The sequence below is a fragment of the Pituophis catenifer genome, unplaced genomic scaffold, assembly GCF_029215685.1.
Source record: "Pituophis catenifer annectens isolate HBS135680 unplaced genomic scaffold, rPitCat1.0.hap2 SCAF_2, whole genome shotgun sequence".
Lineage (NCBI taxonomy): Eukaryota > Metazoa > Chordata > Lepidosauria > Squamata > Colubridae > Pituophis > Pituophis catenifer.
In genome coordinates, this window is record NW_027256882.1 from 167,034,264 (window position 1) to 167,046,091 (window position 11,828).

Genomic DNA, 11,828 nt, shown 5'->3' on the forward strand with positions numbered 1-11,828 from the left:
GTTGGGGGTACATAACTTTTATTTGGTCAAGGAAGCATTTAAAAAGGCATGGAGCTACAAATTAAATGGATGAAAAATGGCTATTATTGTTTAAAATTAATTATAAAACCATTCAGTTTTTAGGAAGGACCTGCACAAAGTTAGGACGTGCATCTGTTGAATTCCACATTTGAGATTGATGAAATGTGGGACCAAAAAAAACACCACCTCCCGAACCAACATTCTCTTAGTTTCCCATAAACACAAACGCACACAAATCTCATCTACAAAAGAAGTGATGGGACAAGGGGAAGCAGAGAGATGATGTAGAGAGCAACAGACTGGGGAACGTGACTTCCTAATGGGCCAGATGTGGCCTTGGACTGCAGACTATACGCCTGTTTTTGAAATCTGTCTCAAAGTGACCAACTAAGCTCAGCAGTACCAGCAAACTCAGGGGACACGCAGCCCCCAGATGAGATCCATCTATGAGTCTCAGCAAATTCACGATTTGGCAACAGCTATTGCTGGTCAGAGTAGTGGAGTAAAATCCGGAGCTAGAGTGGAATAAGTCCATTCCAAATTTCTTTTTCTGCCTAGGCAACAACAAATCTCTTCTTTTATCAGAATCTGATTCCCAAATGGAAAGTTTGCTTCCTGTCAGGGGCCAAAGTGTTAGAGGAGCAGGAAAGAGTGCATGTGTGTGTGAGAAGGAGTTTCTCGTGGGAACTTTCCCAGCCTTGACTCCAGGGTTGTTTTTCTGGCTCAACTTCGCCCTATCCTGTTCCTTGCCTGATCACAGATTGTTTCCCCACAGACACCTCGAAAGGGAAGAAAAGAATTAAAGAAAACAAAACCAAACAAAAAGCAAGAGTTTAGAAATACTTGATGTTCCAACAGCAAAAGCAAGAGATTTGGTAGATATTTTCTCCAGCCATCCTGTTCCACTCAGCTTCAAAATGAGAAAACCCCAGGTGTTGGCTACCAAACCCTTCCCATTACAGTCCAATTGCCTTCTGCATTTCAATCTGCACCACCATGGCTCTCTTTCCCATTAACATACCTAAAATACGGTGTTACGGTATTTTATTAGCAATACTAATAAAATACTAACTAATGCCATAATAAAATACAATTTTATTATAGCTTTACATCAGGATGACACCAACTAGAATTGCTTCCCCCTATAGAGCTTGTGGACTTAATTCCACTCCCCACTGGTTTTACTAAAGGATGGACTCTAAGAAGAAAAAATTGCCATAGGCTGCCAAATAAATAAACACGGAGGGAGCTGATTTTCAACACTAATACAACTGCACACCTAAGATTAACCAGAACGTTTTAAAGTTGTGCTAAACATCCTAACTTTTCATTTGTTTTATTTAGAGAGAATCTGAACTGGCTGATGACCTTCCCCCTTCCTTTACAGGTGCAATCACATCCTTGTGCCATGCAGACTTGCTATAAGCACAAAACCACACAAGTCTTTTCAAAATTCTTTCCCTTGCAATTACAATGTTGTTTGTGGGTGAAATGACACTTGATCACCTTATAAACCCAGCAGATATAAGAGTGCTGTATTCATTATCATATGACCTAGTGTGTGTGAATGCGGGGGGGAAAAATCTAAACTCTTTCAGACAATATTTAACAGAATAATAACATTATGTCAGAATAACAAAGTTGGAAGGAACATCAGAAGTCTTCTAGTCCAACCCACTACTCAACCAGGAGACCCTATAAGATTCCAGACAAATGGCTGTCCAATCTCTTCTTTAAAACCTCCAGTGTTGGAGCACCCACAATTTCTAGAGGCAAGCTATTCCACTGGTTTATTGTTCTCAGTAACAGGAAATTTCTCTTAGTTCTAGGTTTGGTTTCTCTTTGATAGGTTTCCAACCATTATTCTTGTCCTGTGCTCAGGTGCTTTGGAGAATAGGTAGTCCTCCTCCTCTCTGTGGAAGCCCTTCAAATATTGGAAGATTGCTATCAAGTTACCCTTAGTCCTTCTCTTCACTAGCCTAGACATACCCAATTTTTGCAGCTGTTTGTTGTATGTTTTATCTTCCAATCCCTAATCATTTTTGTTGCTCTTCTCTGTACTCTTTCTAGAATTTCAATGTCTTTTATGTATCATGGTATTCCATGATGTAGTCTTTACCACACTTCATGTGATCTTGATACTATTCCTCTGTTGATGTAGCATAGGATTGCTTTTTTGGTAGCTATAGCACACTGCTGGCTCAAGTGGTTGTCCACTAGGAGTCCTAGATCCCTCTCATAGTTACTGCTGTCAAGCCAGGTGCCACCTAATCTATACTGGTCCATTTGGTTTTTCTTACCTAAGTGTAAAACCTTACTTTTCTACAATTGAATTGCATTTTATTGGATAGGGCTCAGTGTTGAAGTCTGTCAAGAGCCTTCTCAATCTTGAGCCTATCTTCTGTTGGCTATTTCCCCCAGCTTGATGTTCTCTGCAAATTTGATAAGTTCCTCTTTTATCCCCTCATCTAAATCATTTATGAAGATGTTGAAGAGTTTAATATCTCATCCATAATTTATAATAAATCCATGAAATATCAACTTTTCAATTCTCGTGTCAGCAAAAAGGATTGTCAGAACTTTGCAAAACAGAAGTATTATTTTAACCTTGATCAAATAAACCAATTTTATATTCCTCCCTTCTGATTTTTCTTCAATTACTCTTTATCTCCTTGCACAGATTTCTTCAAGGTTTTAGCAAGCCTCTTAGACAGATCCAATGAGAAAATATTTTCCAGGTCATTCTTTTGGTTCGTCAGGTATATTTCCCCTTTAATTTTTAAAACTTTACCCAATTTCTTTTGTATAATCAATGAAGTGTCCTTTTCCAAATCATTCTTTTGGGCGTTCATTTGTTGTTCCACTTTTAGTATTTTCTGTCTTGTCAGACAAAATTTGCTCTACTTCAGTCATTCCCTCATTAACATCTTTTTGAGATAATCTGTATATAGAATTAGCATCATATACTGATATTGTAACTAGAAATTTCTGACTCCGTTGTTTAAAGATCTCTTTTACTATCTCCGGTGTTATGACCTTCTGTAACATTTTGTAAGTCTCAGTTAACAGACACAAAAAAACCCCAGACTTGTCTTCCCCCCCCCCCCCTACTTAGAGTCATTAGTCCCCTCTAGTGTCTGTTTCTAATGTCATAGTGACTTATTTTTGTAATAGATAGCCAAAATAATTCTGGTTCCCATGAGAAACTATTTATTTTGTATACTTAATTTTAAAATCTTATAGTAAAAATCAACATTTCAATTTAATTTGACTCTTAATCTATTTGTAACTTTATTAGATTTAAAAAAATCTTATTTAGTGTTCATTTTTTAAGTTTGTACATAACCTTTCATTTGTTCAGAGTTGAGGCTAAACCTATCTTTCAAACTTGTTGTTCCAAAGATCTCTAATAGCTTTAAGATGGTTGATAGGCAATTTCCAAAAGTGATTGGCAGTTGTAAAATGAGTGATACTGTCATCTCCCAGTACTCAAATCTGCAGAAAACTGCTGTCCTCTGGTCCCTTAGCAAAGACCGGTCACAGCTGATTCCTGGTCACTCTATGGATAAAAGTTCTTCAAGCTGTCCTATCTCTCACCACATTATGCAATACTTGCAAGTGTGTGGTCTTCATACTTCAGCATGCTAATATTCCTTCCTCCTAGTTTGACTCCAACCTTTAGAGATCTGCAGTCCATATGATGTATTCATTAGTATAGCTTGAACAGCAGGGGTGGGCTTCAAAAATTTTAGCAGGGGGGTTCTCTGCCTGGTTGCTGGGTGGGCATGGCCATGGTGGGCATGGCCTAGTTGGCCTCCTGCACCATGGTGGGGGGCGTTTTTGCCTTCCCAGGGCTCTGGAGAATTTCCTCGATCCTCCGGGAGGGCGAAAACGACCTCCACAGGCTCTGGAGGCCCTCTGGAGGCCGGCCTTCCAGAATTTCCGGTAGACCCGTTTTTGCCCTCCCCGAGCCCCTGCGTGCGCCCTGCACTAACCTGTATCCAAAACGGGCTGCGTGGGGACTCCTGGGAGGGAAGGGGTGGGAAGGGTGTGGCAGGGCCAGCCAGGAGTTGGATTTGGGGGTTCTTCGAACTGCACAGAATCTTAGCTAAAGGTTCTCCCGAACCCCTGCGAACCCCCAGCAGCCCACCCCTGTTGAACAGGTATGATGACAGAGTACAGCCCTTTTTATCTCCTTTTCCACAGTAAACCATTCAGAGTTCTGACTGTGGCTTTTTGGTTGTTGTAGATATTTCTTATTATCTGAATTAGATGCCAGACTATGCCTACTGCATCCCAGTCTCGAATGATCCGTGCTCTCAAAAGCTTTGGAGTAGCTATAAAACAAATGTAGAGCTCTTTTTAAAAAAATATTCTCTTGCGGTTTCCTTCATCCACTTAATATTAGCTGTTTGGTCTCACGTTCCTCTCTTCTTTCTGAAGCCTGCTTGTTTCAATTGCCACTTTTATCTGCATGTAGGGCTCTGACCTCGTCTGCAGGATTTTCAACCGTATCTTGATGGCATATGATATTGGGGGGCTAGTGGCCTGCAATTAGAACATTTGAAATCTTTCTTTCCAAGGATTTGGGGATATAGATATAATTTTACTAGTCATATTTTCTACATTTGTTGAGAGAGGATTACCATGATCACATCAGCCTCTTTTAAAAGCTCCACAGGGATTTTATTCTCCTACCCTGGGCTTTCCCTTTTGCCAGTTGTTAAGCCTCAAGCATCACTGGTTCCTTCTCATACTTTTCTCTCTGGAATATGATGTCATCTGAGTTGATCTTCTTGAACAGTTTTTTCCATGTATTCCTTCCCTTTTTTTTTTCATGTTATGCTCAGAGGTGGTATTCAGCTGGTTCGGACTGGTTCACACGAACCGGTAGCGGAAATTGCGGGTGGGCCTGCCCCGCCCATCCACCCCAGCTCTATGGCATCCTATTTAGGCACAGTGTTAGGCCAGGCACATGTGCAGAAGGTGCGCACATAAGCAAAGCACATGCACAGAAGACCATGTGTGTGTGCGGACAGCGTGTGCGCAGATGGCACGTGCTTGCGTGAAGCAAGCGTGCGTGCAGCGAACCAGTGGTAAGAAAATGTGAAACCCACTTCTGGTTATGCTCCATCATTAACTCCTTTTATGTTTGTTCCTTATGACAATGTTTCTCAAACCTTAGCAACTTTAAGATATGTGAGCTTCAACACCCTCCCCCCACCACTACAGACACCCAGCCAGCATGCTGGGAGTCGAAGTCCACATATCTTAAAGCTTATCAATCTTATGACATTGATACAAGGTTGGATGTGGCTGTGGTTTCTCTGGATTTCTTAAACTTATTTGTAACCTTATGTTCTTCTACAGTGGATTCTAGGTTATATTTCATAGGAACTTTTCTGATCTTTGTGAGCCTGATGTGTATTTCTCTAACCAGTAATTGATTAATCAGTAGCCACAGACAGCACCAACAGAGTTTTGAAATTCAGCATAGAGCTTTTTCATCCATTGTTACATAAGATGCAATCTATTTAAGTATAGTGTTGCGTGTTTGGAGAAACCAGGGTGTAGAGAACCACCTTCCTGGAAACATCAGGATGTGGAACCCAGAGGTGAAATGCTCCCGGTTCGGACCGGATCACCCGATCCGGTAGCGATGGTGGCAGGTGGTTCGGAGAACCGGTAGCAAAAATCCCTGCCCCCCCCATGTCCAGCTCAGCCGCGCAATCATCAAAGGCTTTTTTAAAATTATTTTTAAAAGCATTTTTTTTCTACAACCTCTTCGGCTGAAAAAATGCTTTTAAAAGTTAAAAAAAAAGGCTCTCATGACCGCATGGCTCAGCTGGGATCATCAGAGGCTTTTAAAAGCATTTTTTTCTACAACCTCTTCAGCCGAAGAGGTTGTAGAAAAAAATGTTTTAAAAGAAAAAAAAGCTTCTGACGATCAGGCAACTCAGCTGGGATCATCAGAGGCTTTTAAAAGCATTTTTTAATATAACCTCTTCAGCCAAAGAGGTTGTAGAAAAAATGCTTTTAAAAGGCTCTGACAATCCCAGCTGTGTTGCCTGATCGTCAGAGGCTTTTAAAAGCATTTTTTCTACAACATCTTCAGCCGAAGAGGTTGTAGAAAAAATGGTTTTAAAAGTTTTTTTTTAAAAAGTTGGCCATGCCCACTCAGTCACATTAAACCCCCCCCCACCAAGCCACGCCCACAGAACCGGTAGTAACAAATTTTACATTTCACCACTGGTGGAACCTGATGAAAAAAATAACTAGTGAGACCAACACCATTTACTATACAGAGGCTTATCAGCCTCTTGCATCACTGCAGATTCCTAGTCCAAATATTACAACTGTTTCTAATGAAGGTTCCTCTCCAAGGTTTGCATTGAAGTTGCCAATAATTATTAGCACACCCTTCTTTGGTGTTTGATCTATTACTTGTACTTTTCATAGAATTCATCAACTACTTCTTCAGCATCCATTGTTGGTGCACAGTTGCCCTGAATCTTGATGAAAATTATTCTGTCACTGATGGAGTTGTATCCCATTACAGAAATTATTCTGTCGCTGATGGAGTTGTATCCCATTACAGATGCAGTTATTTGTTTTGGAATGATAATTGTTACGCTGTTTTTCCTTTGAGTGTCATTTCTAGGATAGAAAATGATGAATTTGTCTGATTGAAAATGACACATTCTTATCCATTTTGATTCACCGACTCCTGGAATTTCTCTCCTAGCCCGTGGTACTTCTGCTTTAACATGATCCTGCTTCCCATGATTCATACAGCAGATATTCCATGCAGCTTTCTTGGCAATCCTTTTGGAAGTAAATTACCACTGCCTTCTTCCCTAGGCTGAGAGAGAGTGACTGGCTCAAAGCCACCCAATTGGCCTCCATGCTGAAGGCAGAACAAGAACTCATGTTCTCCCAGTGTCTAGTCAAATGTCTTTAATTACTAGCCCAGACTGGCTTTCTCAATATGCTATAGTGAGATAAAGAAGTTGTTGAACTTGCTTGTACCAACATCTTGGAAGCAACTGTAGTGCAAGATAGCAAGGAGTGTGACACTAGTAGTTATCCAGAATGCTCTTCAGTGCACCTAGAATATACTGCCCCACAATCCAGTTTCTTTATTGTGAAGTGAAGATGGATTGTTTACTAAATAAATGTGATCTCTTCACCAAGAATCCATCAAGCCTGACAAAAAACAAAATGATTCATGCTTTTCTGTAGGTGCTGTCACCACAGCCTACAGGATTCATATTCAGACAATTCACCATTTCAGTTTAGTGCGTCGAAACCCAGAGTGAAACGTGATTTTAAGGGTGCCTTCAGCACATGAACCCAAAGACCGGTTTCAATCTTTTATGTTATCCAAAACTGCAAAGATGGCTCTCTGTTGTAAAACTCAACACTTCCTAAGCATTTTACAAGCCTTCTAGGATACCCAGGCTACAGTTGCATCATATCTAGTAAAAGATCTAATTAGCCATGAGCTTGTTGGAACATGCCTCACTGAATTTAATGACCATCCCAAGAACAATAGAGCCTGGAGGTTCACATTTAAAAATGTAGTCAAACACTTAAATTCTGGTGCAAATGAGGAGTTGGACTAATTGGTGGGGAATGTGTCTTTATAGTATTATATTCAGTGATTAGATCACTGAATATAAATAACCCTAAACAATAAATGAAAATAGCTTGAAAAAAATTGGGGAAATGCTAATAGCAGCCCAGAAAATATACATAGAAACATACATAGAAAATAGTTTTTCTAAGAAATTTAAGAAAGATATTATCCTGACCGGCTCAAGGTTGACTCATCCTTCCATCCTTCCTAGGTCGGTAAAATGAGGACCCAGATTGTTGGGGGCAATAGTCTGACTCTGTAAAACCGCTTAGAGAGGGCTGTAAACCACTGTGAAGCGGTATATACTGTAAGTCTAAGTGCTATTGCTATTATGAGGTAAGAGAACTTGATGATGTACAAGATTGACCTATGTTTTCATATCTCTGTTACCTGGAAACAGTTTTTGGAGTAAACTCTGTAATAAAAAAAAATCATTTCATGGACTTCATGAAAAAAGGTTACACAAGGTTCAAAGTACAAAAACAAAGAACAAGTTGTCTCTCCTGATTCATTTTAAAGTTCATCCATGACCTAGTCAAGACAAGAAAAGATCTAAGCTTCATATTTGAGATCATAACCCCAAAGGATATGATAATATAAGGGCTCACAATTTCTGCATAACTTTAACTGCATCTTTATAGTTTTATTATAATTCAATTTATTATTTTATTAACTACATCTATATATTTTGTCAACCCTAAATCAAACAGAAAGATAAGCATTATGGACAGATAAGATTCTTTGATAATCAACCCTATTTTCTAAGGAAGTACTGAGGGGGGGGAGAATTTAGGGAAAAACCTGCAGAAGAATGCAGGCAGTGACATAAGAAAAAGTTTCAACTGTTTTCCTTCCATCCTTACAGATTTCTTTAATGATTACAAAACAATTATCAAATATGCTAATTGTGGCAGTAAGAAATCAAATACTACATCCAGATTCTTCTGTGTCTTACAACAAATTGTGGTGAAAACCTAAATAGGAGTTCTGGTTTCAAAATCTACTAGTAAGAATGTAATACTTGCTAGTATTAGTAAGTATTATTAGTAAATACTTACTAGTATTAGTATTAGTTAGTCTTACTATATGGGGGTTATTCCTCCATCTTGGTCCTACTTGACCTCTCAGCGGCTTTTGATACCATCAATCATGGTATCCTTCTGTGGCGACTCGGGGGGCTGGGGGTAGGGGGCACTGTTTTACAGTGGTTCTCCTCCTACCTCTCGGGTCGCACGCAGTTTGTTTGGGCAGGGGGACAGAGATCCTCCCCAAGGCCCCTCACTTGCGGGGTGCCACAGAGGTCAGTTCTCTCCCCCTTGCTCTTTAAAATCTATATGAAGCCGCTGGGTGAGATCATTCGTAGTTTCGGGGTGAGGTATCATCAGTATGCCGATGATACCCAGCTTTACATCTCCACCCCGGACCAACCTAGGGTTGCCCTTTCCATGATGTCTAAGTGCCTGGAGGCGGTGCAGGTCTGGATGGGTAGGAACAGGCTCAGACTCAACCCCTCCAAGACGGAGTGGCTGTGGATAGCGCCCCCATCACTTCGGATGGGAGGGGAGTTACTCACTCCCTCTGAAAAGGCTCACAAAGTAGGTGTCCTCCTGGATTCGCAGCTGTCCCTGGTCGACCATCTGACAGCCGTGACAAGGAGGGCTTTTTCACAGGTTCGCCTGGTGCGCCAGTTGCGCTCTTTCCTAGACAGGGATGCCCTTCGTACAGTCACCCATGCTCTTGTCATCTCTCGTTTGGATTACTGCAATGCCCTCTACATGGGGCTGCCCTTGTGGTGCACCCGGAGGCTCCAACTGGTCCAGAATGCAGCCGCGCGGGTTGTTACGGGGGCTTTCCATTACTCCCGTGATACACCTCTCCTGCGTGAGCTGCACTGGTTACCGGTGGTCCTTCGGATCCGCTTCAAGGTGCTGGTACTTACCTATAAAGCCCTTCATGGCATGGGCCCGGGGTACTTGCAGGATCACCTTCTCCCTGCCCCCAACCGCCCAGTGCACTCACATAGGACTGCTCTCCTCCGGGTGCCATCAGCCAGACAATGTTGTCTGATGGCGCCCAGGATGAGGGCGTTCTCTGAGGGCGCACCGACTCTCTGGAATGATTTACCCACGGGCCTTCGGATGGCCCCCGACCTCCGCTCTTTCTGCAGTGACCTGAAGACATGGCTTTTCCAACAAATTTGCTGATCTGATGGGAGCTTTTAACTTTATTCTTGGGGATTTTAATTGAGTATTTTAGTTGTAATTTTACTGTTTTATTGTTTTATCTTTGTGAGCCGCCCCGAGTCCTTCGGGAGAAGGGCAGCACATAAGTATAACTAAACTAAACTAAACTAAACTAATACAAGAAGTAGTCTGATATGTTGAAGAAGTATGGATGTCCAGAAGAATACAATTCTTTGTTTTATTTGACACCTATGAGGAGGATGTTCTAAACACATTGAACACTTTGGTGGAAGTGACAGAGACAACAAAAGAGACAGTAGCAGTTGAAAGTATCTACTCTCATAGAATGGATAAGGTTGCAACCAGTTGGGGTAGTGGTGAAATCCAGATTTTTTTTACTACCGGTTCTGTGGGCATGACTTGGTGAGCATGGTGTGGCTTGGTGGGCACAGCAGGGGAAGGATACTGCAAAATCTCCATTGCCACCCCACTTTGGGGCCAGCCAGAGGTGGTATTTGCCGGTTCTCCGAACAAAATTTCCACTACCGTTTTCCAGAACCTGTCAGAACCTGCTGGATTTCACCCCTGAGTTGGGGTGAGATTCATCACTAAATGCTGAAAATGAAGTCCACAGTTAGTCACCTTTGGATTAGGATGTCTGTATCTTGAAGCCTGAAGCCTTACTGTTTCGTAGGAAATAAAAGGAGCACAAAGTTCATTAATAATGAAAACTTCATCTACAGTGCCCCATAAGCTCAAAGGTTTGATCTTGGATGGGTGATAGCGAGAGATGTTTGTGCCTGAGTCAATAAATACAACATGACTGTGTTAAAAAAAAATTGGCAACAAACTACTTCAGGCTATGCACTCTTTGCTATATTGGCAGAAAGAAATTTGGTTACAAGGAATAAAATAATTGTACTGCTTAGCAGTACAGCCCCACCCCCTCTCAGGAAAATATGCCTGGAACAGGTTGGGATATATCTGGAATATGCAGTTTTCCAGATCACAAAAGATGATAACAAACTAGCCCTTCAATAGAAGATAAAAGGGTTCCTCAAAGTGTCTTCTTTCGTGTCTAGATCAAACTTTAAAGTGTCTAGAATGAAGCCACCTTTTTGGCTTTGTCGTTGGCCCAAAATAAATCATTATCAGTACATGTTTCTGGTAGTAGTTGATATACCAGCAGATGGGCCGGATTCTGTGTCTCTCCACATTCACATAGCATGTTGTTATCTGCTAAGAACCTCCACTTGAGCATATCGGTTTTACGTTTAGGCCCTCCAACTCACAACCTCAAGACAATCAATAAGTAATTCTCTAAGCACGGTGCTAGCTGGCTTCGCTTCCATTTTGGGCATTTAGTTGTCAGCTTCAAGTCAACAGAACTCTTCTTACAACTTACAACTTGCATTTCTGCACTGCTGCATGAACATGGACAGCATTTGGACATCCTTATGGAAACCATGCCTTAGAATGGACATTCAGAACTAGTTCCACCACGCACAAACTATAAGTAACCTCCAGCAGTGGTTAAAAACAAGCACAAAGACTTGTGAATAACTTCTAGAATAATTGGAAAGCTCAGTATTCCCATCTCAGCAGAAGTAGCATAAGTGGCAGTTCAGACAACCAATATTAAAGTTGATAATGTTGTCCCTTTTTCTCCTAAGATTTTTATTTGCTTTAATATACAGAAAGAGATATAAAGAAAAATAATAAAAAGAGAAAACTTAAAACCAAAAATGTTATCAGACAATAGGAAAGAAAGCATTTTTACAGCATTAAATCTTGGCACACAGTAATATTTCATTAGATCAGTAGAAAACAAATTCATAAGCAGAGAGCAAACACATATAAAAAAATCCAAGGTTGTAAGCCCAATATGACACTGCCTTTTCTTCATATCATAACCATTCTATCTGCTATATTCCATTCTCATTTAATCCAGAGTCCTTCATATATTGACAAATTCCATATCTGCT